The 24,110-nt window shown below is 43.3% G+C and overlaps 1 long non-coding RNA gene across 1 annotated transcript in view; it reads right to left on the minus strand.

Annotated features, from left to right (window-relative positions):
• The window catches only part of LOC143810166 (uncharacterized), an 85,627-nt gene extending 61,892 nt beyond the window's left edge, over nucleotides 1–23,735 (minus strand). Inside the window, exon 1 of the long non-coding RNA XR_013222680.1 lies at nucleotides 23,667–23,735. This is a non-coding gene — a long non-coding RNA (uncharacterized LOC143810166). The remainder of the gene's footprint in view (nucleotides 1–23,666) is intronic.
• Between the last annotated feature and the right edge of the window lie 375 nt (nucleotides 23,736–24,110).

Genomic DNA, 24,110 nt, shown 5'->3' on the forward strand with positions numbered 1-24,110 from the left:
GGCCGGTGCATGGAACAAAATGAGCGGCTTTAGTCAGGCGATCAACTACTACCATGATCGTATTCATGCCCCCCCATTGTAGGCAGCTCCACAATAAAGTCCATTGATATAGACCCCCAAGGTTGGGACGGAACAGGTAATGGTTGCAGGAGACCCGCAGGTGCCACACAAGGAGTCTTGTAACGAGCACATACCTCGCAAGAGAGAACATAGTCCTTAGTATCCTTCAGGCAAGTTGGCCACCAGAAAAATCGGCTTAGGAACTTTTGTGTCTTCTGTACCCCCTGTGACCAGCCAACTTGGAGTCATGTACCAACTTGAGGATCTGCAGATGGACGGCCTCAGAGAAATAGATACGTCGATCTCTGAACCACATGCCACCCTTAAAGACAAGATTAATATCAACAGGTGGGTTGGCCAGAAATACATCACCGTCATAAGCCTCCCTGCACTTCTTCCACAAGTCCTGATCGTGGATAACTCCGATGAAATTGGCATCAGATAGAATGGTCTTGGACGGGGCTCCAGGTACGGAATCCACAGCATGGATTCGGGATAAAGCATCAGCCTTCGCATTACGAGAACCTTGACGGTACGAGATAACAAAGTTAAATTGATTTAAAAATAAATTCCAACAAGCCTGACGAGGAGAAAGACATCTAGTGGATCTGAGGAACTCTAAATTGCGATGGTCAGTAAGCACTACGATCTGTTGTGCAGCTCCTTGCAGATGATGCCTCCATTCCTTGAAAGCTGCAATAATAGCCAGCAATTCCTTGTCTCCCACGTCATAATTCTTCTCTGCTGAGGTTAGTCTACGGGAAAAGAAAGCACAAGGATGTAGCAGACCCTTCTCTCCAGTTCTTTGGGAGAGAATAACCCCTTATATTTTTTGCGCAAGATAAGATGGAAAAAGCATTTCCATAAGCAGGAATCTCGCTCTTGTGCTGAACTTGGTATTCCAACCGACATGCTAGATGATGTCAGATTGTTGCATAGTATTGGGGAGATGGACCCCAACCTACTTGATATGGGTCCTTTTACCCAATTAAAACATAAGAGTCACAGGATGCCGCCACCTACTGGTGACCTTTCAGCTATTGATGTTTTCTCTAACCTTGTAACATCTGATCTGATTAGTCTCTCCCAATCTCATGTACCATGTAAATTTAATTGTTCCAAGAGGGAAATGGAAGCAATTATTCGCCTTGAACGTGACGATACTATCGTAATTAAACCCTCTAACAAGGGTGGCAATGTTGTCATCCTTGACATTTCGCACTATCAACGTATGTGTGAATCCATACTTGCTGATAGGGATTCTTATGAGATTCTTACACGTGACCCACACAAAGAATATTGTGATGAACTTTGATCTATTTTACAGGAAGGTCTTGATAGTGGCGTAATAAATATAACTGAATTTGATTTCATTTTTCCCTGCCACCCCATCACAGCTACCTTCTACTGCCTCCCCAAGGTGCATAACGGCCTTAACCCCTTATAATGTAGGCCCATCGTCTCTGGGGTAGGCAGTCTTTGTCAGAATGCAGGTAACTACTTGGATCGGGTTTTGAGTCCTTTTGTATCTTCACTGCAATCGTTTGTTAAGGACACGCCAGATCTCCTCCGCCGTCTTGAGGGTCTCACCATCGACTCGGATGCATATCTCGCAAGTATTGATGTGGAGGCCCTCTATTCCTCCATCCCCCATAACAAGGGTTTGGAGGCTGTCAGTTTCTTTCTCCAAATGAGAGGTCGTCAATTTCAGGAACACAATCATTTCATCCTGAAGCTTCTCCGGTTTTGTCTCATGCATAATGCTTTTACCTTCAACCGCAGACTCTACCACCAGCTGAGGGGGACGGCTATGGGGAGTCCATCTGCCCCAGCCTACGCCAATCTCTTCCTCGGCTGGTGGGAGGAGACTGTGGTTTGGAGGGATGAATCTGAAGGTGGCGATTTTTCTATGTATCGTGTCTCAGAATTCTGGACACGTTACCTAGATGATGTTTTTTTGATTTGGAATGGTGCCATCAGCGAGTTTGAGAACTTTGTGGATAGGCTCAATCACAACAACATTGGGCTTTTCTTTACGTTTGTGATTGAGTTTTCCTCACTACCCTTCCTGGATATATTAATTACTAAGGGAATTAATGGCAACTTGGTTACATCTAATTACAAAAAGCCTACAGCCACCAATGCCCTCCTCCATTGGAGCAGTCATCATCCAGAGCATCTAAAAAGGGGGATTCCAAAGGGACAGTACCTCAGAATTCGGAGGAATTGTTCTGACGACGTAACCTTTGAATCCCATGCAAAGGAATTGAGGAGTAATTTTCAAGCCAGAGGGTACCCACCTAGGATTCTGACAAAAGCCTATGAAGAGGCTAAAAGCAGAGACAGAACAACATTACTGAATCCTTCCATTAAGACACAGGATAATGATGTGGTACGCTTTATAACCACTTTTGATAATGGTGCCACCTACGTAAGACAGATTATTGAGAAACATTGGTCAGTCTTACAGATGGACTCAGATGTCTCAAGTTATCTTGGTGACACCCCTGCAATTACCTACAGAAAGGCTCGCTCGCTGAGTGACAGACTTGTACACAGTCATTTTACTAGCCCTGTCAAGGAAACTTGTCATACCAGAAAAGATAGACTCATATGGTATGCACAACCACATAAAAATGAGAAGCAAATTATATATATATATGACTATATCAAAAAAACACCTTTATTACACCTCAAAAAATACATATGAAAACATTTAAAACATGAAAACCAAACCATCCATGCACCATACCCCAAAAGGCAAATAGAAATCCCATCAATATGCCAACAGTATAATGTGAATAAATACAAATCAACCTATGTATTCCAGTTAAATCCTTCTATATGGAGTACCCCTAGGCCGCCATTCGGGACCAGTGTGCACACTGCTCATACATAAATGCACACACCGTGTTCCGGTTTAGGTGATAGTGTCCGGACTAGTCAAAGTAAATACTACCTGTTGGTGGTCAGATGGCAGCGAACAATAGAGCTGTTAGAATACAGCAGGCATTAGTGGCACAGGGTTTCTTAACAAGGGTTAAGTTCCCATAAGGCAAGTTTGAGGGATCGACACAATAGCCCAAAGCAAATAAGGGGGGGGGGGGTGCAGGCAGGCCCCACGCGTATCGCTGCCGCAGCAGCTTCGTCAGGGGAAGTGCCTGGAGGTGTAATTGGCAAGTTTAAATAGAATGTGCAATAAAGATAATTACATACCACTGCGTGTGGAGCATCAAGCGCAACGAGGAAGGACGAAAGGGAGGGGAACGCCATAAGCGCCAAGCCTGGAGGACCGGCATAGTGCCAGGATAGAAGCAGCGTCCATTTGGTACAGTGTGCGTGCGCACACCGCGACTCCTGATAGGATCGCGTTGCGCAAGCGCCGTCCTAAGCCGGCATATGAGAGAGGACGCCGAATGCTAATAGAGCAATGAAACAAAGGTTGTAGGGGCCGCACTAATGCAGCAGAGAATCAGAGCGAGCACAAAGGTCTAGATGAAGGGAACAGTGTTAATAAAAAAAAGATAAAAGATAATAAGCTGTTTGTGAGCACAAATAAGGGCTGATATTTTAGATAAGCACCGTAAGGTGTTAAAATAAGCACCTAAAATACATGGAGAGGAACCAAAAAAGTGGTCCTATATGACAGATGAATTATACATGATATATCAAAGTAGTATATAATAATAATATTTGGGGCAGCACAAGGTAGTGCATAAATAAGCCCAAAGAACCTGAAAAGGGAAGAACTGGTTAGTGACCAAAATATATATACACAACAACGCTTAACAAATATACAGCACTTAATATTGCGCACATTTTTTTCTTTTCGTACATATTTTAACCCATATAATTCCGTCCGTATCACTTATTCCTCACTAGAACAGTGACACAGAAAGCACACATTTTTTTGTAAATAAAACAATCTTTTTATTGAATACATACATAATAAACTTTAAAATACCAAACATATAAACCAAAGTATCTCAATGAATGGGGACCGACAGACTACTCCTCAACCTCAGCAAAAATCAAGGTGTATCATAAAGGGATAAGCTAATCAGCAAGGATCACCAGTTTCCTGCAATAGTGGAAAATCTATTGAACCGCTTAATTCATGATGACCCATATGCTGCAGCCTCTCACTAAGATAATAGTAAACTACCACCGCAATATTTGTCTATAGCGCACCAATATCCCTGTCAATATAAAGGGATCTGTACGACATCGTGAACCTAATATTGCAAACACAAAGTGCCGTACTTACATAGCTTTATGAGGAGTGTCCGGTCCCTCTTACCCCTGGGGTAAGCTACATAAAGCTACAGATCCCTTTATATTGACAGGGATATTGGTGCGCTATAGACAAATATTGCGGTGGTAGTTTACTATTATCTTAATGAGAGGCTGCAGCATATGGGTCATCATGAATTAAGCGGTTCAATAGATTTTCCACTATTGCAGGAAACTGGTGATCCTTGCTGATTAGCTTATCCCTTTATGATACACCTTGATTTTTGCTGAGGTTGAGGAGTAGTCTGTCGGTCCCCATTCATTGAGATACTTTGGTTTATATGTTTGGTATTTTAAAGTTTATTATGTATGTATTCAATAAAAAGATTGTTTTATTTACAAAAAAATGTGTGCTTTCTGTGTCACTGTTCTAGTGAGGAATAAGTGATACGGACGGAATTATATGTAAGTGTTAGCATACACTAATATTGGATCATTGTTTGATTTGATTGATATTTTAACCCATGGATGGGTGGTTGTAAACCCATGACATATCCACGGGCAGAGCTAGGGACAGCCGAAGGGGATGTCAATATATCACATTATTACCATATATCGATATATAAACACATACATGTGTCATAATGCCGATGTATATCTTCCGACGTTATAGTCCGATAGGTCTGTTTAAGCCAGAGCATTCAGGCCCAGGTTGCAGGGGAGCTCCTGAAACGGAGATCTTCCATCCTGCTTACCCAGCCTTGTGTCCCTTGAGTGAAAATGGGTCAAACCAGACCAACCATGTCAGAGTCTCAACTGGAAGACAAGCATAGCCATAGTTGTCACAGTCTGGTGGCTAGCAAAATCCTGTCCACATCCGTTATGCTTGCATTGTCTTCAATAGCTATCTACATCCGTCCTCCATCCTCCTATGTTCCTCCTCCTCCATGGACCCATGCTAGTCTCAGAATAATTTCCAGATTCCATCGACGTCCGTTGTACGTTCACTTAGCCCCATGCTATATGTCATTCATTTTCCTAAAGAAAATAAAGGGCAGGAAATTAAGAACAGGAGGTGGTTGTCCATACACGTAAGATCCTCACTGATAGTCTACCCCAAAAATCCTGTGAAGAGAAGCTCTTCATTAAGCCCCAATGGTGCGACCGCCTGTAGATCAAAGATCCACCTGGACTCAGCGCGCTTTGCAGGACACAACGTTTTGGTATCATCTCGCCCCAAGAGAAAAAATATCTTTGGGTGGAATATCCGGTGACGGCAACATTTTATATGTTGCCGAAGATACATAAGGATGAGAGGAGGCCACCCGGAAGACCGATAGTTTCTAGCATCGGTAGTATCTGCGAACGGGCAAGTGAGTACCTAGATTTCTTTTTTCAACCAATTGTCACTGCCCTGCCCTCATTTATTAGGGACTCTGCGCACTTTATAGAAGTGTGCAGACAGATAGATTTGCCGGAGGAGTCCTACCTGGTTACCTGTGACGTGGAGTCCTTGTATTCCAACATCGAACATGGGGATGGTCTGAATGCGGTTACTTTTTTTCTGGATAAGAATACACACACGGACCGGGGACACGATTCTTTCCTCTTGGACCTGCTCAGATTTGTACTCTATCACAATTTCTTTTTGTTTGATAGGACGTTTTATTTACAGACGGCAGGAGTGGCAATGGGGGCAAAATGCGCGCCAACCTACGCAAATATCTTTTTAGGTTGGTGGGAGTAGATGTTTGTGTACCCATCCATGGCCTTTAAAAATCAGGTCCGGAATTGGCATCGATATATCGATGACATATTCTTTATATGGCTGGGTACCAAGGAGGACTGTATTGAATTTACCAATGGGCTTAATGTTGTGAATTCCGTTCTGGAGCTCCCTCCTGTGGTTGCTAATGGTATTTTTGTGGGTTCTGCCCTTGGGCTCCCTCTGGTGGTTTCGAGTGGAACTGCTGCTCCTTTAGTTAGCTGTAGCAGCTGCCATCACTGATCGCCTTGCCTGGGTTTGTTATTTAAACCTGCTCTGGGCTTTAGTTCATGCCAGCTGTCAATGTCTTAGGTTGGATTTGGTTCTCTCCTTGGATTTCTCATATGGCCTGTCCTTGTCAGCAAAAGATAAGTTTCTGCTAGTTCTTGTTTGTCCATTTTCTTTGGACACTATTGCTTTGCAAATATGTCTCTTTTTGTCCAGCTTGTCACTATGTCATATTCAGGCTAGCTGGAAGCTCTGGGAAGCAGATTTGCCCCTCCACACCGTGAGTCGGTGTGGAGTTCATTTTTGTAAACTCTGCGTGGATTTTTGTAGTTTTTAATACTGACCGCACAGTATCCTTTTCTCTCTGTCTATCAAGTTTAGTATTGGCCTCCTTTGCTGAAAACTAATTTCATTTCTGTGTATGTCATTTCCCTCTCCACTCACAGTCAATATTTGTGGGGGGCTATCTTTCCTTTTGGGGTTTTCTCTGAGGCAAGATAGCTTTCTATTTCCTTCTTTAGGGGTAGTTAATTCTTAGGCTGTGAAGCGGTGTCTAGGGAGAGTCAGGAAGAGTCAGGAACATCCCACGGCTATTACTAGTGTTGTTGTTAGGATTAGGGACTGCGGTCAGTAGAGATACCACCTCCTCAGAGCTCGTCCCATGTTGCGTTTTAGCCACCAGGTCATATCAGTGTGGTCTCTTAACCACCAGGTCATAACAGCTTAATTCCAACTCCCACAACATCTTTCTCACCCATTCTATCTCCAATAGCTCCATCAATTTCCTGGATCTGAGGATCTTTGAGAGGGGGAATCGACTGGCGACGGATCTTTTCAGGAAACCTAGAGCGACTAATGCTCTCTTAGAGTTTAATAGCTTCCATCCCTGGCACACCAAGGTGGGTGTACCTACGGGGCAATTTCTACGCATTAGACGAAAATGCACTTTGGATCAGGATTTCCTAACACAGGTTCGCGACCTGACGGATCGTTTTAGAAAGAGGGATTATCTGAAACGTGTGATCTCCACGGCTTTCCAGCGGGCTAAACAACGGGACCAAGCCTCCCTTTTGACATCTATCGGACGCCCTCGGCAGTCACAAACAAGATTTATCACGGATTATAATGACAACTGGAGACAGGTAAGAGCAATTCTTACCAGACACTGGCCGATACTACAGACAGACATTCAAACGTCAGAAGTAATCAGTAGTAGGCCGCTCCTGACATCCAGAAGAGCCCCCAACTTGAGGCAATTACTTACTAGGAGTCATTTCTCCCGGATTACGGTTAAATTGAACAGGGGCATTGTCCTTAAGGGGTCATTCCCCTGTGGGGAATGTAATGTTTGCCCCCTCATTGCGCCCACCCAGGATGTGTTCATACATCCTAACTTGACTAGACACACTCTGAAAGCCTATATAAATTACAAGAACAGGAACGTGATCTATGCTCTCGTATGCCCCTGCAATAGGGTATACGTTGGGCAAACATCCCAAGAATTACGTAAAAGATCACAGAACCACATATCTACCATATGCCTGGCAGCTACAGATCAGGCAAAAGGTAAAATCCTTACCCCAGTGGCGGCGCACTTTCTATCAACACACAAGGGTTCCCCCACTAATCTTAAAATTGTGGGGTTACAGAGGATCTTTTGTGGTGAAAGGGGTGGTAACATACACAACCTTCTTTTGCGCGCTGAGTCCAGGTGGATCTTTGATCTACAGGCGGTCGCACCATTGGGGCTTAATGAAGAGCTTCTCTTCACAGGATTTTTGGGGTAGACTATCAGTGAGGATCTTACGTGTATGGACAACCACCTCCTGTTCTTAATTTCCTGCCCTTTATTTTCTTTAGGAAAATGAATGACATATAGCATGGGGCTAAGTGAATGTACAACGGACGTCGATGGAATCTGGAAATTATTCTGAGACTAGCATGGGTCCATGGAGGAGGAGGAACATAGGAGGATGGAGGACGGATGTAGACAGCTATTGAAGACAATGCAAGCATAACGGATGTGGACAGGATTTTGCTAGCCACCAGACTGTGACAACTATGGCTATGCTTGTCTTCCAGTTGAGACTCTGACATGGTTGGTCTGGTTTGACCCATTTTCACTCAAGGGACACAAGGCTGGGTAAGCAGGATGAAAGATCTCCGTTTCAGGAGCTCCCCTGCAACCTGGGCCTGAATGCTCTGGCTTAAACAGACCTATCGGACTATAACGTCGGAAGATATACATCGGCATTATGACACATGTATGTGTTTATATATCGATATATGGTAATAATGTGATATATTGACATCCCCTTCGGGTGTCCCTAGCTCTGCCCGTGAATATGTCATGGGTTTACAACCACCCATCCATGGGTTAAAATATGTGCGAAAAGAAAAAAATGTGTGCAATATTAAGTGCTATATATTTGTTAAGCGTTGTTGTGTATATATATTTTGGTCACTAACCAGTTCTTCCCTTTTCAGGTTCTTTGGGCTTATTTATGCACTACCTTGTGCTGCCCTAAATATTGTTATTATATACTACTTTGATATATCATGTATAATTCATCTGTCATATAGGACCTCTTTTTTGGTTCCTCTCCATGTATTTTAGGTGCTTATTTTAACACCTTACGGTGCTTATCTAAAATATCAGCCCTTATTTGTGCTCACAAACAGCTTATTATCTTTTATCTTATTAACACTGTTCCCTTCATCTAGACCTTTGTGCTCGCTCTGATTCTCTGCTGCATTAGTGCGGCCCCTACAACCTTTGTTTCATTGCTCTATTAGCATTCGGCGTCCTCTCTCATATGCCGGCTTAGGACGGCGCTTGCGCAACGCGATCCTATCAGGAGTCGTGGTGTGCGCACGCGCACTGTACCAAATGGACGCTGCTTCTATCCTGGCACTATGCCGGTCCTCCAGGCTTGGCGCTTATGGCGTTCCCCTCCCTTTCATCCTTCCTCGCTGCGCTTGATGCTCCACACGCAGCGGTATGTAGTTATCTTTATTGCACATTCTATTTAAACTTGCCAATTACACCTCCAGGCACTTCCCCTGACAAAGCTGCTGCGGCAGCGATACGCGTGGGGCCTGCCTGCACCACACCCCCCCTTATTTGCTTTGGGCTATTGTGTCGATCCCTCAAACTTGCCTTATGGGAACTTAACCCTTGTTAAGAAACCCTGTGCCACTAAGGGTACTGTCACACAGTGCAATTTTGATCGCTACGACGGTACGATTCGTGACGTTCTAGCGATATCGTTACGATATCGCAGTGTCTGACACACAGCAGCGATCAGGGATCCTGCTGAGAATCGTACGTCGTAGCAGATCGTTTGGAACTTTCTTTCGTCGCTTGATCACCCGCTGACATCGCTGGATCGTTGTGTGTGACAGCGATCCAGCGATGTGTTCGCTTGTAACCAGGGTAAACATCGGGTAACTAAGCGCAGGGCCGCGCTTAGTAACCCGATGTTTACCCTGGTTACCAGCGTAAACGTTAAAAAAACAAACAGTACATACTTACATTCCGGTGTCTGTCCTCCGGCGTCTCAGCTTCTCTGCACTGTGAGCGCCTGCTGGCCGGAAAGCGTGTCCAGCGGTGACGCGGTGACGTCACCGCTCTGCTTTCCGGCTATGGTGCTTACACAGTGGAGAGAAGCTGAGACGCCGGGGGACAGACACCGGAATGTAAGTATGTACTGTTTGTTTTTTTAACGTTTACGATGGTAACCAGGGTAAACATCGGGTTACTAAGCGCGGCCCTGCGCTTAGTTACCCGATGTTTACCCTGGTTACCCGGGGACTTCGGCATCGCTCCAGCGCCGTGATTGCAAAGTGTGACCGCAGTCTACGACGCTGGAGCGATAATCATACGACGCTGCGACGTCACGGATCGTGCCGTCGTAGCGACGAAAATTGCACTGTGTGACAGTACCCTAATGCCTGCTGTATTCTAACAGCTCTATTGTTCGCTGCCATCTGACCACCAACAGGTAGTATTTACTTTGACTAGTCCGGACACTATCACCTAAACCGGAACACGGTGTGTGCATTTATGTATGAGCAGTGCGCACACTGGTCCCGAATGGCGGCCTAGGGGTACTCCATATAGAAGGATTTAACTGGAATACATAGGTTGATTTGTATTTATTCACATTATACTGTTGGCATATTGATGGGATTTCTATTTGCCTTTTGGGGTATGGTGCATGGATGGTTTGGTTTTCATGTTTTAAATGTTTTCATATGTATTTTTTGAGGTGTAATAAAGGTGTTTTTTTGATATAGTCATATATATAATTTGTTTCTCATTTTTATGTGGTTGTGCATACCATATGAGTCTATCTTTTCTGGTATGACATGTTTTGATGTATAGACTAGGTATTGCACCCCGTCATGATGATTTACATATGATATCGGTGCACCCCCATTTCTCTTTCTTTCCCCTGTCAAGGAAACTTGGCTTAGGAGTAATGTGACGGGCTGCTATAAATGTGGATATTGCACTGCCTGCTAATACATCGAGACAGGGAATAATTTTGTGAGCAATGTCACAGGAAAAAACTATAACATCAAACAATTTATAAATTGTAGTACTAAAGGAGTTATCTATAAAGCATCCTGTTCCTGTGGCATTGAATGTCGGAAAGACTATCCGAGAATTCAAGCGTAGGGTTGGAGAACATATTGGCGATGTGGAATATGGCAGAGATACTCCTATTAGTGTTGAGCATTCCGATACCGCAAGTATCGGGTATCGGCCGATACTTGCGGGTATCGGAATTCCGATACCGAGATCCGATACTTTTGTGGTATCGGGTATCGGTATCGAAACAACATTAATGTGTAAAATAAAGAATTAAAATAAAAAATATTGCTATACTCACCTCTCCAACGCAGCCTGGACCTCACCGAGGGAACCAGCAGCGTTGTTTGCTTAAAATGCGCGCTTTTACTTCCTTCCGTGACGTCACGGCTTGTGATTGGTCGCGTGCCGCCCATGTGGCCGCGACGCGACCAATCACAGCAAGCCGTGACGTAATTTCAGGTCCTGATGCCTATTTCTGCATTCAGGACCTGAAATTACGTCACGGCTTGCTGTGATTGGTCGCGTCGCGGTCACATGGGCGGCACGCAACCAATCAGAAGCCGTGACGTAATTTTAAAAATGCGCGCGTCTCCTGCCTCCCGTGACGTCACGGCTTGTGATTGGTTGCGTCGCCCATGTGACCGCGACGCGACCAATCACAAGCCGGAACGTAATTTTAAAATCATGAATGCCTAGAATTAGGCATTGAGGACCTGAAAATTACGTCATGGCTTGCTGTGATTGGTCGCGTCGCGGCCACATGGGCGGCACGCGACCAATCACAAGCCGTGACGTCACGGAAGGAAGTAAAAGCGCGCATTTTAAGCAAACAACGCTGCCGGTTCCCTCGGTGAGGTCCAGGCTGCGTCGGAGAGGTGAGTATAGCAATATTTTTTTATTTTAATTCTTTATTTTACACATTAATATGGATCCCAGGGCCTGAAGGAGAGTTTCCTCTCCTTCAGACCCTGGGAACCATCAGGATACCGTCCGATACTTGAGTCCCATTGACTTGTATTGGTATCGGGTATCGGTATCGGATTAGATCCGATACTTTGCCGGTATCGGCCGATGCTTTCCGATACCCATACTTTCAAGTATCGGATGGTATCGCTCAACACTAACTCCTATCTCTCGGCATGTTAATAATATACATAATGGCCAACCTAAACATCTTAAATTCATGGCCATTGAGAAGGTGACAAAACCTATACGGGGGGGCAATTGGGATCAATTGCTTCTTCAGCGGGAGGCCAAGTGGACTTTTTATCTAAACACTGTGAGTCCACATGGACTTAATGATGAAATTAATTATAGTTGCTTCATCTGAATGATTCCCCTGAAGCCCCTTTTTGTAGCCGCCCTTTGATGTTATACAGTTATTATCCGATCATGCCTAAAACCCCTTTTTTTCCGTCACTCATTATTTATGGGATTCGCAATACTAATAAGCATATAACATATGCTAGTTTAGCAAATTCTGTTGTTTTTACATGGCCTTTTAGGTATATCACTGTGAGCTAGTAATTAAATTTGCCGTTTTCGATTCATGTGTTTTGTTCACAATTGTGTTTCAATCATGTGTATTTTTCATATATTGTAGATATCTGCGGCCCCTTATGAGAGACTATTGATTCCATTGCTCCTATCATGTTTGGGTTGCTTGGTAACAGCCACTTTTGGCCGGCATTTTCTCTCGTTGATTTGGTCTCAGCACTATACGGTGTCTGTTCACTCATGTCGCTTTTACTTGAGCACGCTCCCTTTTCGCTTGTGGTTTAACTTTGTAGCATTTGCTCGTGGTTGCCTCTACTAGCATCTAGGTTGTCTAGTTACGCTGACTTCCGTTTTACGCTTCTTTACATGTAAGTGTTCTTAACATGTTTAGCTCATTTTTGCTGGGGTAAGAATTTTTCATTTTCTTCCGAAACTTACCACACCGCCCGCTAGTACCGATCTGCGTTTTACTGCTACATCATCGGCTTACACTCTAGATTATGTTGCTATGATGGGTAGCGCCTCTATTAGCATCTAGGTTACCTAGTTACGCTGATTTCCGGTTTGCGCTCCTCGACATATGTGTTCTTTATATGTTGAGCTCATTTTTGCTTGGGTAAGAACTCTTCATTTCCCCTGATACTTACCGCACCACCCGTTGGTACCGATCTGCGCTTTACTGCTACGTCATCGGCTTACAGCCTGAGGTCTTGTTGCTAGGCAGCGGTCACTTCCGGTTTTAGTGTGCATGATGGGAAGTGCCTCCATTGCCCGTATGGCACTTGGCGTGCAACTCCAAAGACACGTGAGTTCCACCCTCGTTTCTGCATTTCAACATGTTCATATGGTTACACATTCTTCTATTATGCAGTATACAGAGTGCACACAGAGCGCTGTTATGAGACTATAACTCTTTTACTACCCACATTGGTCATGTGATTCCTAATTGGCAACGGCATGTGTGTGTGTGTTTTTTTCACACTCCGGCTCTTATTTAACACCGGCCCTATGCCTCCATCACTCTCTGCAGGACAGCATAGAGGGTGGCAGGACTCTATGTCCCTCCTTTATTTAGCACATTAGCACTTTTCTCCTAATACAAGCAAGTCCCCTGATGATATAGCTTGGAAGAAATGCGTCGGGACCACAACATAGGGAGAGTGCAGGGCATGTGTGTGCAAGGGTAGTTGTGGACTGCCCTTGTAAGGGCAGGAGCTTTGGGGAAAGCCTATTGGTAGCCCTATAGGGATTGACATAGGGATTGTCATCTCTTCTTTTTCCGGACTATCGCTTGACCAGGGAATATCCGGCACTCCGATGCCCATGGAATTGGTGAGACTGTTCCGTTTTTTATTCTTTTTCAATTGTGAACAGGCTCACATTATTTGCTATGATTGAAGGTAGCCAATCATTGTCCTCATATGCGACAATGTGTATATAAATTGATGCTGCTTTACAGGAGAGGTCTATTTACAGTGTCTTAGGAACACCATACCATAGTTTTATTGATCCTGCAAGCACTGACGCAGTCGGAATCTTTTAAATCCTATAGAGGTTTACTAGTCTCTGTGACCATTTGCTATATGGATGAGACGCTGTCTCAATTTGTGTTTTCACTTGGGTGACTGTTTTTTTTATGTTTATTAAAAGTTACGTTTTACTATAGCCACTTTTTGCTTTATAATGACTAAGGCCATGTGCACACGTTCAGGATTTTTAGCGTTTTTTTGCGTTTTTTCGCTATAAAAACATGATAAAAACGCGAAAAAAACGCTAACATATGCCTCCTATTATTTACAGGGTATTCCGCATTTTTTGTGCAAATGTTGCGATTTTTTCAGCGAAAAAATCGCATCGCGGAAAAAAAAGCAACATGTTCATTAAAAATGCGGAATTGTGGGGATTCCGCACACCTAGGAGTCCATTGATCTGCTTACTTCCCGCACGGGGCTGTGCACACCATGCGGGAAGTAAGCAGATTATGTGCGGTTGGTACCCAGGGTGGAGGAGAGGAGACTCTCCTCCACGCACTGGGCACCATATAATTGGTCAAAAATAAAAGAATTAAAATAAAAAATAGTCCTATACTCACCCTCGATGTCTTCCCGCCTCACCACTGCATGCTGCCGCTTCGGTTCCTATAGCTGCTGTGCGGTGAAGGACCTGTGGTGACGTCACTGTCTTGTGATTGGTCGTGAGCGGTCATGTGACCGCTCACGTGACCGCTCACATGACCGCGACGTCATGGAAGGTCCTGCGCGCACACACCAGCTATAGGAAGAGGAACGGACGCCGCTGATGAGATCGTCTGGGTGAGTATAACCATTTTTTTTATTTTTTTTATTATTTTTAAACATTCTATCTTTTACTATAGATGCTGCAAAAGCAGCATCTATAGTAAAAAGTTGGTCACACTTGTCAAACAGTATGTTTGACAAGTGTGACCAACCTGTCAGTCAGTTTTCCAAGCGATGCTACAGATCGCTTGGAAAACTTTAGCATTCTGCAAGCTAATTACGCTTGCAGAATGCTAAAAAAAACCGCGAAAAAAACGGAAAAAAAACGCAAAAAAAAATATGCGTATTTCTTGCAGAAAATTTCCGGTTTTCTTCAGGAAATTTCTGCAAGAAATCCGGACGTGTGCACATACCCTTAATGTTAGTGGTATTATCTGTGTGATTTACATTCTAAATACAGATATTGCTTTGCCCTGAGAGAATAGCCCCCAAGGCATTATCAGAAGTGTCCACCTCCACAATGAAAGAAAGTGTTGGATCTGGGTGTATCAACAGCGGTGCTGAGGTGAAACAGATCTTAAGCTGATCAAAAGCTTCTTGAGCCTGTGATGACCACTTAAAGGGCTTTTCCTTCTTTGTCAAGGAAGTAATGGGACGGACAGTATCAGAAAAAATTTGAATAAAACGTCTGTAGAAATTTGCAAAACCAATAAAACGTTGCACCTCCTTAACGTTCTTGGGTACCGGCCAGTCAAGGATAGCCTGAATCTTACCAGATTCCATGTTCAGCCCCTGGGGAGAGATGATATAACCTAAGAACTGTATCTCAGAACGATGGAACTCACATTTCTCCGGCTTGATATACAGATGATTCTCTTTCAGATGTCTTAAAACAGCTTTGACATGTTCTTCATGTTCCTGTAGAGAGTCAGAAAAGATTAGAATATCGTCCAAATAGATCACCACAAACTGGTCCAACAAATCTCTGAAAATGTCATTAGCAAGGTGTTGAAACATTGCAGGGGCATTACAAAGCCCGAAGGGCATCACGAGATATTCAAAGTGTCCATACCGGCATCGGAATGCTGTCTTCCACTCATCCCCTGGATGAATACGCACCAAACTATAAGCCCCACGAAGATCCAGTTTAGAGAACACCTTAGCATGGCGGACTCTTTCCAGTAATTTGGGAATCAGAGGCAAAGTGTAACGATTCCGTACGGTTACCTTATTGAGCTCTCGATAGTCCACACAGGGTCTCAGGGACCCATCCTTCTTCTTTACAAAAAACATAGGTGCCCCTGCTGGTGAAGAAGAAGGACGTATGAAGCCTTTGGCCAGATTTTCATCAATATTCTCCTTTAAGGCTTGAAGCTCAGGTGCCGCCAAAGGATATACAGTACAGACCAAAAGTTTGGACACACCTTCTCATTTAAAGATTTTTCTGTATTTTCATGACTATGAAAATTGTAAATTCACACTGAAGGCATCAAAATTATGAATTAACACATGTGGAATTATATACTTAACAAAAAAGTGTGAAATAACTGAAATTATGTCTTATATTGTAGATTCTTCAAAGTAGCCACCTTTTGCTTTGATGACTGCTTTGCACACTCTTGGCATTCTCTTGATGAGCTTCAAGAGCTAGTCACTGGGAATGGTTTTCACTTCACAGGTGTGCCCTGTCAGGTTTAATAAGTGGGAATTCTTGCCTTATAAATGGGGTTGGAACCATCAGTTGTGTTGAGCAGAAGTCTGGCGGATACACAGCTGATAGTCCTACTGAATAGACTGTTAGAATTTTTATTATGACAAGAAAAAAGCAGCTAAGTAAAGAAAAATTAGTGGCCATCATTACTTTAAGAAATGAAGGTCAGTCAGTCCGAAAAATTGAGAAAACTTTGAAAGTGTCCCCAAGTGCAGTGGCAAAAACCATCAAGCGCTACAAAGAAACTGGCTCACATGAGGACCGCCCCAGGAAAGGAAGACCAAGAGTCACCTCTGCTTCTGAGGATAAGTTTATCCAAGTCACCAGCCTCAGAAATCGCAGGTTAACAGCAGCTCAGATTAGAGACCGGGTCAATGCCACACAGAGTTCTAACAGCAGACACCTCTCTACAACAACTGTTAAGAGGAGACTTTGTGCAGCAGGCCTTCATGGTAAAATAGCTGCTAGGAAACCACTGGTAAGGACAGGCAACAAGCAGAAGAGACTTGTTTGGGCTAAAAAACACAAGGAATGGACATTAGACCAGTGGAAATCTGTGCTTTGGTCTGATGAGTCCAAATTTGAGATCTTTGGTTCCAACCACCGTGTCTTTGTGCGACGCAGAAAAGGTGAACGGATAGACTCTACATGCCTGGTTCCCACCGTGAAGCATGGAGGAGGAGGTGTGATGGTGTGGGGGTGCTTTGCTGGTGACAGTTTTGGGGATGTATTCAAAATTGAAGGCATACTGAACCAGCATGGCTACCACAGCATCTTGCAGCGGCATGCTATTCCATCCTGTTTGGTTTAGTTGGACCATCATTTATTTTTCAACAAGACATTGACCCCAAACACACCTCCAGGCTGTGTAAGGACTATTTGACCAAGAAGGAGAGTGATGGGGTGCTACGCCAGATGAACTGGCCCCACAGTCACCAGACCTGAACCCAATCGAGATAGTTTGGGGTGAGCTGGACCGCAGAGTGAAGGCAAAAGGGCCAACAAGTGCTAAGCATCTCTGGGAACTCCAAGATTGTTGGAAGACCATTCCCGGTGACTACCTCTTGAAGCTCATCAAGAGAATGCCAAGTGTGCAAAGCAGTCATCAAAGCAAAAGGTGGCTACTCTGAAGAACCTAGAATATAAGACATATTTCAGTTGTTTCACACTTTTTTGTTAAGTATTTAATTCCACATGTGTTAATTCATAGTTTTGATGCCTTCAGTGTGAATGTACAATTTTCATAGTCATGAAAATACAGAAAAATCTTTAAATGAGAAGGTGTGTCTAAACTTTTGGTCTGTACTGTATGTTACCAAAAGGAATAGCTGCCCCAGGAAGCAACTCAATGGGACAGTCATAATGCCTGTGTGGAGAAAGCTGATCTGCATTCTTCTTGTCACAGATGTCAGAGAACTCTTTATATGCTGAAGGTAAAGTAAATACCTGTACCAGTGGTTCCGTTGCTGTGGACTCGGGCACAGCTTCAGTTAATGCTGAGTTGCTCCTTGTTGGAAAGATAATCTCCTTGGTCTCCCAGTTGATAGTTGGATTCTGAGAACGCAGCCAAGGGATGCCTAAAATCACAGGAAAATGAGGAGAAGATATTAACAAGAAAGAGAGTTGCTCTTGATGATTAAGCTCCAACAAAATCTCAAGGGGTGGGGTCTCCTGATCAACAGGCCCAGAGATTAAAGGTGACCCATCCACTGTTTCCATGGTAATTGGAGAGGCTCTTTGCTGAATTTCAATACCATGTTCCTTGGCAAATGCGATATCCATAAAATTGCCACCTGCACCAGAGTCAATCATAGCTGCACTGGAAATCCACTGTCCTGTACACAGGATCTTAATTGGGAGAGAACAGTGAGAGTTCTTTTGATTTAGCTCCTTGGCTGGTGAAGTCATAGAAAGTGAATGGAGTACAGCGTTTAAAGGCAGGCTACATTCAGAGATGTGAGATTCATCATCATAGTTGTCATACTCCCCTACTGCTGCTAGCACCTTGTTAGGCCGCTTGGGAAACTTGGGACAGTTGATTAGAAAGTGGTCAGACTGGCCGCAGTAGAAACATAGACTTTCTCGAAGGCGATGCTCCAGGCGCTCATTACTCTTGCGCCTCTAAACAGAATCAATTTGCATGGGCACCTCCTTTACCTCTCGAGATGTTTTACCTGCAGGCTCTTTGGAAGGAAGGGAAAAGCTAGAAATACGGTTATATGCAGCAAACTTCTCCTGCCTACGCTCAGTAAGGCGAATGTCAATGCGCACACAATGCTGTATAAATGTCTCTAGCTCTTGTGGTGATTCAGAGCGAGCTAATTCATCCTTTACAATGCTAGACAGACCCCTTTTAAAAATAGCTAATTGTGCGTAACTGTCCCAATTAGTATCTATTGCTAATCTCCTGAATTCAGTAACATACTCAATAACAGAACGTTTAGCCTGGCGTAAAGACAATAAACCAGATTCAGCGGTTGCACGGCGCTTAAGGTCATCAAACATTAATGCCATAGCAGCCAAAAAATCATCCAAATTATTTAACCGCGTGTCATGAGACTCAATCATCGGATTCGCCCAGGCGAGCGCTCGTGCGGTCAGCAGCATTATTACACACAATACTTTGGATCTATCATTAGGAAAACAGTCAGCATGCACATCAAAATATAGCATACATTGATTCACAAAGGCACGAAATTTGTCACGATCACCATTAAATCTGAATGGGGGCAACTTATGTGGGCTAGCTGTTGGCGGTTGCCCAGATGGTAAAGTCGCTTGTGCAGCCATTTGCGTGCTTATGTCCTGAAAAGCCCGTCCATACTGGGACTCTATACCAGCAAGTTTGTTTTCCTGGGCTGCCATGCGGGTGCTTAAGTCCTGCAAAGTTTGTCCAAACACTTGTTGATTGTGTTCAAAGCTTCCAAACTTCTTCTGCAGACCTTCCACATCTTTCTGCAGTGATCTAATTATGGAGAACACCTGCTCTAGTCTGCTTTCTGCAGTCATTGTTCCAGCAGTCTCCTCTTTTGAGGCTAGAGTATCCTTTAACGATTATAAGGGATAACTCAGGAGACTCTTTGCTTGGAACAAGACAACTACAGGACACAGTTTTATAAGTGGTAAAGTCTATATTATCACACGGTGATTCAAACAGGTGCAGAGAGAAACTCAAGTCCACAACACTTGGTGTAAATATTAAATGCAGCTTAACAGTCTATAGGAAACTTCAGAGGAAAATGCAGTCATGCAGAAAGTCTATGAAGCACAATTATTCTTGAGGATACTTGACACGAATACAGTGAGTCCTTGGTAGTCCAAACCCAGATAGATATGCTTATAAGGCAGTTCAAATAATATCTTAGCACAACCAGGGAGGCCTGGGTAAAAGTCTCAGTTTTAAGCAGAGCAGCAACAGGTTACATGTCCAGCAAATGCAGATGGAAACAAACACAAGCAGCCAGATGGAGGATTATTGGAAACCGATGTATGCAGCAGAAACTCAGAGCTGAGTAGCAGGATCTCCACATAGGTTCACAGGAGCAGGTGCAGGTGCAAAGCCAGGGAGTCGTCAGGAACTGGATGCAAGGCAGAATACGCTAGCACAGGCTGAAGGCTGGGGTGGAGTTTTATAGCAGGAAGACACAGTGCACATGAGACCAAAGACGCCATCTTGGAAAAGGGCAGTAATGCACAAAAGGTAATCAAAATGTTCAGAGTCCTGACACCAGGCAACCCTGGCTATATTTCCTATTGTTCTCTAACTACTCTGTCTGACAGCTTTTCTGTTTTTTCTTTTCACTTCCTTTTTGATGACGCTTTGATTGAGAATCCCAGTGCATGCTGAAAAACTCAAACAAAACGTCATCAGGGGCAAAGATTGCTGTCACTGCTGCAATGTCTGCACCCTCCCAAGAAATTAATCATCACCAGTGCTGCTTGTTTGAGGGGCTGGGCTAGTCCCTGCTTTATCATTGTGCACATGTCAGAATGACCAATGTGCACAGACCAGTGCCGCCCCAAGTGATGTCACTGATTTCTGCACGCTGAGTATTCTGACAACGTGCTCTGCTGCCGGCTTCTCTTTTCCTTTAGATCTATGACATGATCTAAAACTGACTAGCTGAATCCTTCTAAGCTTTATATAGAAAGAGGAAGTCTATTCTCCCTGCATGAGAAATCATCCCCAAAAGTCACTGGCAGGGGGAGGAGGGACCAGCTGAGTCAGGAGTTCAAGAGGGCAATGATAAATGCAGGAACAAAAGATTTCATGTTTCTACATAGAGGAAAGAGAAGTATTAACTGGGTATAAAGGCAAAATGAGCAAACTGCAATATATTAAGAGGATAAAAACTTTTATGGGAGGAGTGCGTCTATAAAATAAAGCATTTAATAGTGTGTATACAATGGTAATGACAGTTTATAGGGCCACAATATAAACCCCCTATTGTCAGGAGTCTGAATATTTTTGATTACCTTTTGTGCATTATTGCCCTTTTCCAAGATGGTGTCTTTGGTCTCATGTGCACTGTGTCTTCCTGCTATATAACTCCACCCCAGCCTTTAGTCTTTGCTAGAGTATTCTGCCTTGCATCCAGCTTCTTACCCTGGTGGCTCCCTGGCTTTGCACCTGCTCCTGCTCCTGTGAACCTGTGTGGAGATCCTGCTACTCAGCTCTGAGTTTCTGCTGCATACATCGGTTTCCAGTAATCCTCCTCCATCTGGCTGCTTGTGTTTGTTTCCATCTGCATTTGCTGGACATGTAAGCTGTTGCTGCTCTGCTTAAACCTGAGATTATCACCCAGGCCTTCCTGGTTGAGATAAGACATTGCTTGAACTGCCTTATAAGCATATCTATCTGTGTTTGGACTAAAAAGGACTTACTCATGTCAAGTATCAAGTATACAACTGTGCTTCATAGACTTTCTGCTTGATTGCGTTTTCCTCTAACGTTCCTATAGACTGTTAAGCTGCATTTAATATTTACACCAAGTGTACTGGACTTGAGCTCTGCTCTGCACCTGTTTGAATCACCGTGTGATAATATAGTTTTAACCACTTATAAAACTGTGTCCTGTAGTTGTCTTGTTCCACGCAAAGAGTCTCCTGAGTTATCCCCTATAATCATTACACCTATAATGATAACCTGCTGTATATTTTTGTGTCCTTGCTTAGTCCTATTTGGATTACCAAAAAGCTCCTGTCTATTTTTTTGTGCTTTCGGTGCTTTAATTTTCTTCACTTTTTAATGAGAGTCACATTCTCAGTCCTTAGTGTGGTTTTGATCGCTGCTTTCCCTCCCGTATGAACAAGGCTACGGAAAGATTTTCGCATCACATAGCCAAGTCTAAAATTATACTTTGCCGGGAGATGACAGCTGTATCCACATTTTAAGAATGTTCGCTGTAAAATAGCACAGCATTTCTGAAAAAGAAAACCCATTGTACTGCCTCAAACAAAGCCGTAATGGTCCCTCAGCAGATCATTTTCACAAGGCTGGTGTAAGTAAGATAAAAAGATACCATTTCTGAAGAGCCGCTTTTATGGTCTAGGTCAGAGTGCGCTTTCCATGTTGTTCGCTCCCATCTGAATTTCCTAATAGCCTATCTCCTCAGCTAACAGATGCCCAGCCTCATGTCGGAACCAGACCGAGCCACCACAGAGATACTATCCAACTTCTTTCTTATTGAGCCGTTTCCCTAGCAGATGGTGCAGTGCTGCAGGCACACTCCTTCCTGTTAATTACCAGCCTTATCTACAGATGGAAATGTCAGTCAGCCTCACAGGTCCTGGTTCCTGCCATTGCCTCAGTCCATAGCCCTCTACCTAGGCAAGATGCTGCCAACATACACCATGTGTTTTGTGACTGCTGACTAGGCAGGCTACAAAAAACAACTCACATTATGAATATTCATGGCGGAATGTTTGGAGTTCTGTTCATCTGTAGCATTTAGAGATCTGCTTAAAGGGGATTATTCAATACCACCTTAAATATCACTCGGCAACTCTATTGGCATGCAAAGGTTTTCTAAAGTTGGGTTGTTATAGCAACAACCAAAAAAAAAATCGCATTTAATGGAGGCCATTTGAAGAGGGCTTTTTTTTCCATTTCCATCAATTTCTAACTAGCATTTTTCCCATACCTTAAGTGCTGTTTAATTATTCCTCTCCTACAATAACAGGGCAAAAAGGCAATAAGCTAAACCGATTAGCTAATAACTGTTGATTTTCATTAAACCCTGATTATCTCATTATCACATCACTAACCAATATGAACTCTTTGATCTTTTATGGTATTATCGCCGGCTAAATCGAGATAAATACATTGCAGAATATCCATTGTAGCTGCCAAATTACACTGTTTCATTGAGTGTGAAAGCAATCAAAATGTTGTTTGTTCTTTCAAGCCTTTGGATTGGATGTTGATTGAGATTCTTGTGCCGTAACAACGCAATTTATACATTTCTGTGCTTGGGATTTGATAAATGTTTTTTATTAAAGAGCTGGAATATTATATTTACAATGGCAATTGTATGTTATCTAAAGATAATACACAGGTAAAAAAATAAAAGTAAATGTCTGAACATAACAAAAGTATTGATATATTTGTTAATTTAATAACCAGTTTTTGTAAAGAATGACTGGTCCCATTCCGGTAAAGCTTAGCAATCGTGAAACAAAATGATGTGGCCATAACTATAGTGAGTGAACGGAGTATTGGCTGCATGTGGCCGGCTCTGTGTGATCTCACCATCAGGGCTCATGCAGACGAGTGCATAAATCGGATGCGTCCTGTCTGATTTTTGATGGGTTAACCCACGGCCCATATTTTTCAATAGGGCTGTTCAGATTATTTTTTTTCTCAGTTTGACTCTCAAGTGAAAAAAATTGCCGTACGCACTACTTTCTTAGTGCATGACATTCACCGATTCAAGTCTATGGGTGCATGGGAAAATCGGATCCGACACACGGACCATCCAAGTGGCATCCAATTTTTATGGATACATTTCTATTACCTAGAAAACTGAATATGTACATGTTTTCCTGTATTTATATGAAAACGGATTGCACACGGACATTAAAAATGGACACATAGATAGCACATGGATGGAAATCTGATGAAAATTTGAAAAATTGCCCAAGTTTTCTGGATGAAACTTGGATGATTTGTCTTACTCTCATCTGACACCAGTTTAAAGAGAACCTGTCACCTGATTTGACCAATACGAGTTACGGCCACCGCCTTTCAGGACTTATCTACAGCATTCTATAATGCTGTATATCTGCCAACAATCTGACCTGTAAGAGAAGAAAAATAATTTTTATTATACTCACATGCGGGGCGGTCCAGTCCGAGGGGAGGGATGTCACTCTTCTTGGTAGTCGTGCATGTGTGGTGTTAATGTCCCGGATTTTTCTTTGTAAACCTTGGTATGTTAGGCTTAGGCTATTATTGACATCATCTTCTGTGTGGAATAACATCCTTGCCTGGCAGATGCACTTTAATTTACCATAAAAGGGAATGTCTCCAATTTCTTTTAGTTTCACAAATTGCCGTGTCTAACAAAGAGAAAAAATGAAGCGTATTTATCAAATTAACTATCTTTGTATCCATAGCAGCCAATCACAGTAAGGCTTCATTGACAAGTCCGTTGTTCTAGTACAAGTGCTATCCATGGCTTTTCAGATAGCACTCGTACCTGTGATAGTCTATGATGTCACTCGTATATCTGTGATTTTTCACAGACCAATATTTTCTAATAATTCTAATTGAAAAAA

This window comes from Ranitomeya variabilis, chromosome 2, assembly GCF_051348905.1.
Source record: "Ranitomeya variabilis isolate aRanVar5 chromosome 2, aRanVar5.hap1, whole genome shotgun sequence".
Taxonomy (NCBI): Eukaryota; Metazoa; Chordata; class Amphibia; order Anura; family Dendrobatidae; genus Ranitomeya; species Ranitomeya variabilis.